Source organism: Otolemur garnettii, unplaced genomic scaffold (assembly GCF_000181295.1).
Source record: "Otolemur garnettii isolate 467f Iridium unplaced genomic scaffold, OtoGar3 scaffold00134, whole genome shotgun sequence".
Taxonomy (NCBI): domain Eukaryota; kingdom Metazoa; phylum Chordata; class Mammalia; order Primates; family Galagidae; genus Otolemur; species Otolemur garnettii.
Window position 1 is genome coordinate 4958794 of NW_003852529.1, and position 5712 is coordinate 4964505.

Consider the following 5712-nt stretch of genomic DNA (forward strand, 5'->3'; position numbering starts at 1 on the left):
GCCCTGCTTTCCATTTTTAATGACCAACAGGCAGTAAGATGGGCATCTGTTCTACAAAATGCAACATTCTATGGACTCCAAGAAGCAAGTGCCTATTTACAAATGATCCTAAATAAACACTGACCCAAATAGGTACAAGAATGTTTGTTAGAGGCAGAAAAGTCAAAAGATGGCAGTTTATTCAGCCATTTGCCACTTGTTTGATACTGAGCCTATTTTGGGGGGACCTGACCAGTGATCATATGGTCAGCCTCATGCAGTCCTACTCCTAGACACCTCTCGAGGACCTGTAACTTTGTGGATGATACGCTGTGCACTCAGCACCACTCAGCTGGGGCTCACCACCACACTTCATTAACCAGGAGGACAAGTGTCCAGACAAGGCACCCTCCTCTTACTGACTGTATAGAGCGCCCCTGAGAACTGCGATCGACATTCTGCAGTTAGAAAAACACGGGCATATCCAACATACTCAGTACTCGTGTGAGGCCAGCAGATGGTCTGAGACACACCCACAGGAGAGAAAAACTCAGTTCAGTTACAGCTGGGGCAGGGGATAAGAATGAGGGAGGGGAGTTGGGAGGAGAGGGGAGTGGGGAGGAGAGGGGAGTGGGGAGGAGAGGGGAGTGGTGAGCTCCCACTTAACGGCACACTGTAGAGGTACATGGCACACCTGGGCACGGGCCACAGCTACAAGAGGGACTCTACCTAACACAGGCAAATATTGTAACCTAGTTGTTTGTACCCTCACATTAAACAGAAATAAAAAAAGAGAGAAAGAAGGAAAGGAAAACGTGGGCCATGCAAAATACCTCCAGTCTCAACATAATGCCAACAGCAAAACGCTACTTGCCTTCAGAACTCTGAACTGCAAAGAAAAATGGTGTGGGAAGATCAGATGTACCAAGATGTTGTTTAGCCAGACTTCGTGATTCTTTATACATTTATTTATTTATTTATTTATTTAAATAAGAAATGTGCCAGAATCTCACTATGTCACCCTGGGTAAAGTGCCATGGCATCACAGTTCACAGCAACCTCAAACTCTTGAACTTAAGTGAAGAGTCTTGTCTCAGCTTCCCAGGTAGCTGGGACTACAGGTGCCTGCCACAACACCAGGATAGTTTTACTATTTTTAGTAGAGATGGCGTCTCACTCTGGCTCAGGCTGGTGTTGGCCTCGTGAGCTCAAGGGATCCACTCATCTTGATTCCTAGAGCTCGAAGATTGCATGTACCCCCATGCCTGGCCCACAATCTTAAACCACTCTGCAGGTCAGGTTGGCAGTTACCTTTGTCCACATGCCAAATTCCTTATGAGTGCTGCTGCTGACATGTTCATCCACATGCCAGATCTTACTGAATTCCTTCAAAGCTAGCACACACTGATGTCCATGGAGACTTTTGGACCAGTGTGTTCATCGTGGTGTCCCTCCCATGAGAGATAGAAACAGCAAATGCTCTGTCTCCTGAGCAATGTACCATGGCCAGCCCACCCTGACTGCACTGCCCAGGGGCCTACCAATCTCTGGTGCTGTAGCTGCTGAAGTGTACAGGGCATCACAGACACATAGTTCCAGTCTTTACATTGATGATGTAAAGGGGCCCCTGTGCCAATAGCATGGGGACAGCACAACAGGACCACGTGTTTCCGTCTAGAGAAGGTAAACTTCTTATCACCCCTGCATTTATGACTAAACGGTGACATCTCATGCAGACGTACAAGATCGTTAGTACCTTTGGAAGAATGCTGCAGGTCCTAAAGGGAAATCCATTTCAAAAGGCTCTTTTGGTCAGATCCACCGCTGTGTAGCTAACATAGCTCTCCTCTGCAAATGCATCCATGTGGACGCACGTCCTCGTAGGGCTGCGTTGGTCCAGTAGCACTGGAGTGCTGTGTTTTCACTGTCACTGAGGCAAACCTGCATGAGAAAAAGTAAAGTAAATGAGTGTGAAAGACAAAGAAACACTTGGAGAGCCCAGTCTGTCAGAATGTTCACTATTTCATATAGCTTGTCTATTTCATTGCCTAAATTCACTTTGAAGAATTCTTACCTAAATGTTTATATTAATAATAAAAACAAAACTAAAGGGAAATTCAAGTTCTCATTTAATGGCACATGTGTATTTGAAGGGGTGAGATGAAGTTTTGCTATTAGATAACTGCTTTGGGGAAATACCATGTTCAAAGGAACACATGTATTACTGGATCAGGCATACAAATTAATTTTTGTTGAAGAGCATTTTGTGGGCTGGGTGCGGTAGCTCAAGCCCATAATCCCAGCACTCTGGGAGGCTGAGACAGGAGGATCCCTTGAGCTCAGGAGCTGGAGACCAGCCCGAGTAAAAGCAAGACCCCATCTACTAAAAATAGAAAAACTAGTTGAGTGTTGTGGTGGAGGCCTATAGCTACTTGGGAGGCTGAGCCAAGAGGATTGCTGGAGCCCAAGAGTCTGAGAGTCCTGTGAGCTATGATGACACCACAGCACTCTATCCAGGGCAACAGAGTGAGATACCCTCTCTCATAAAAGAAAAGAAAAGGAACATTTTCTGGAGGTGGCGGGAGCAAGGAAAGGTTAGGACAGGAGAAGTACTGAGTCTGGTAAAAGAAAGTTTCTTAAGAGTAGACATAGGAGCTCTGTGGTGGCAGTATTGTAGCCAGTGAGGTTTATCCAAGGTGCAATTAATGCTAATTGAAAACTTTTCCCAATACCCTGCAGTGACGACTTGCAATATAGTTGGCACTGGCAATTTTTGGCGGTCTCTACAGAGACTGGAAAAAAAAAGAGGAGACATAGGAAAATGTACGACAGTCACTATAAACAGCCAACTCCCTTATTGTTACGTCCATGTGTCCTGTTTTTCCCTACATGGTGCTGGAGTCATTTAAATCATATTTAAATCTTTCCTTCAAAGTTTAATATGAACCTTGAGAAAAGTCATTAGCTCTGTCCTAATAGGTACTTTAAGTGTTTTGTTCACTTTCAAAAAAAATTTATTTATTTATTTATTCATTTTTTATTTTTGTGAGATAAGTCCATTTGCACCCTGGGTTGAGTACTGTGGCATCCTAAGGTAACCAGACATCCCACTTTTGGCAGGACAGTCCCGATTTTTAACAATTTTTCCCATGTCCCATGGCGTTTTAAAAAAGTCCTGATTTGGGGATTCTGGGAAGATGATCAACTGGTAGCAACCCTGGTCAGAGGCTCCTGAGCAAAGAAAGAAAAACTGGTTGGAATCATAATATATGAAGCCAAAGATGGGGAGCTGAGCCCAGAAAGAAGTTCGGCAAGCTGTAAATCCAAGGAAGATCATTTAAGAACACAAAATACAGGTACAAAGCCGGCCCCAGAAATGCTTGCTAGAGCCGCCGGCCTCCTGCGGGTGGCCGGTGGCTGCAGAGAAGTCCCCTGTGCCGGGAAGGCACAGAACGACTTGGTAGAGCCTTCCGCACCCCCGCAGGTGGCAGCAGACAAGTCCCCCACTCTGAGAGGACCCAGAACTGCTTGCTAGAGCCGCTCACCCCACAGGCAACAGAGAAGACCCCCGCTCCAGGGCTCTGGGCAGGTCCAGAACCACTTGCTAGAGCCACAAGCCTCCCTTGGGAGGCAGGTGGCTGAAGAGGAGTTCCCCTGCTCCAGGAAGCCACAGAAGTACTTGCTAGAGCCTTGCGCACCCCCTTGGGTGGCAGCGGATGAGTCCCCCACTCTGGGAGGACCCAGAATTGCTTGCTAGAGCCACGCACCCCACGGGTGGCTGAGGAGAGCCCGGGTCCAGGGCTCTGGGCAGGTCCAGAACCATTGCTAGAGTCGTAATCCTCCTGCGGGTGGCGGGTGGCTGGAGAAGTTTCCCTGCTCTGGGCAGCCACAGGAGTACTTGCTACTCTGGCGGCAGAGTAGATCCCTGCTCCAGGGTTCTGGGTGGGTGCAGAACTGGGTGCTAGAGCTGCACACCTCCTGCAGACGGCAGGTGGCCACAGAGTACTTGCCCTGCTACGGGTAGCCACAGAACCAATTGCTAGAGCCTTGTGCACCCCTGCGGGTAACGGCAGATGAGTTCCTCACTCTGGGAGGGCCCAAAACTGCTTTCTAGAGCCGCGCACCCCACGGGCAGCAGAGTGGATCCCTGCTCCAGGGCTCTGGGTGGGCGCAGAACTGCTTGCTAGAGCCGCACACCTCCTGCGTGCCGTGGGTGGCCACAGAGGACTTCCCCTGCACTGAGCAGGTGCAGAACCACTTGCTAGAGCCTTGCACACCCCTGCGGGTGGCAGTGGATGAGTCCCCGACTCTGGGAGGGCCCAGAACTGCTTTCTAGAGCCATGCACCCTACAGGCGGCAGAGTAGATGCCTATTCCAGGGATCTGGGCAGGCGCAGAACTGCTTGCTAGAGCCGCACACCTCCTGAGGGCTGCGGGTGGCTGCAGAGGACTTCCCCTGCTCCGGGCAGGCACAGAACTACTTGTTAGAGCCTTGCGCACCCTGCAGGCGATGGCAGAGGAGTCCCCCACTCTGGGAGGACCCAGAACTGCTTGCTAGAGCCGCACACCCCACGGGCAGCTGAGGAGATCCCTGCTCCAGGGCTCTGGGTGGGCCTAGAACTGCTTGCTAGTGCCATGCGTGTCCTGCAGGCAGTGGCAGAGGAGTCCTCCATTCCAGGTAGACCCCAAACAGCTTTCTAGAGACATGCACACCCCACAGGGGCCAGCAGAGGAGTTCCCTGCTCCAGGCACCTGTGCTGGGTGGGCCCAGAACTGCTTGCTAGAGCCACGCGCGCCCTACAGGAGGTGGTGGAGAAGTCTTCCGCTCTGGGTGGGACCAGAACTGTATGTTAGAGCCAAGTGCATCCCACAGACAGAGGTGGAGGAGTTCACCACTCCAGGCTCCCATGCTGGGAGGGAATAGATCAGTTTGCTAGTGCCACATGCGTCCAACAGACCACGGTGAAGGGGTCTTCCACTCCCCCCAGCTACTCTGGTGGGGCCGAACTAAGACTGATCTGGTCGCTCGCGTACCCTACACTACCACTGCCATTCCCCCACCCACTGGCTGCTCCAGGGTACTGAACTAGGACTGATCCATCTACTACCGATCTCCTGCCCCCTGGTTGCCCCAGTAGGCTGAACAAGGTCTAATCCGGCCATGCACACTCCCGTGCAGCTGCTGCCATTCCACTGCACCCCAGTTTCCCAAGCACCAGAGAACTGGGAGTAGACAACAGACATGCTCTGCCTGTCTCTTTGGGCAACCAGAAGAAGCCACCAACTGAACAGTTCCCATAAGGCCTCCAAACAAGGTAAACTCAGAATGGGGCGGAATCAGCGGAAAAACTCTAGCAACTAGAATAAAAGAATAGATCAACTCCCCCAAGGAAAAATGGGGCAGACGTAATTGAAGACCCCATACACAAGCAAATGGCTGAAATGTCACAAATCGAATTCAGAACGTGGATAGCAAATAAGATTAACAGAATGGAAGAAAAGAAGGAAGTAGAAGTTCAAGAAATTATTCAAAAGACTTCTCAAGAAATTATTCAAAACATTTCTCAAGAAATTATTCAAAAGATATCTCAAGAAATCATTCAAAAGATGTATCAAGAACTCAACAATTTCAAAGATAAAATGATCAAAGATTTTGAAACACTGAAACAAGAGGTTGCAGCCCTCAAGGATCTGAAAGATATGGTGGAATCCCTCCATAACAGAATGGAACACG

At 49.6% G+C, this 5712-nt stretch overlaps 1 non-coding gene across 1 annotated transcript; it reads left to right on the forward strand.

The window, feature by feature from the left end:
• Positions 1 to 2632: 2632 nt before the first annotated feature.
• Positions 2633 to 2771, forward strand: LOC111727974. The gene has a single exon (XR_002775395.1). It is a non-coding gene; the product is annotated as a U4 spliceosomal RNA (small nuclear RNA).
• Positions 2772 to 5712: the final 2941 nt, after the last annotated feature.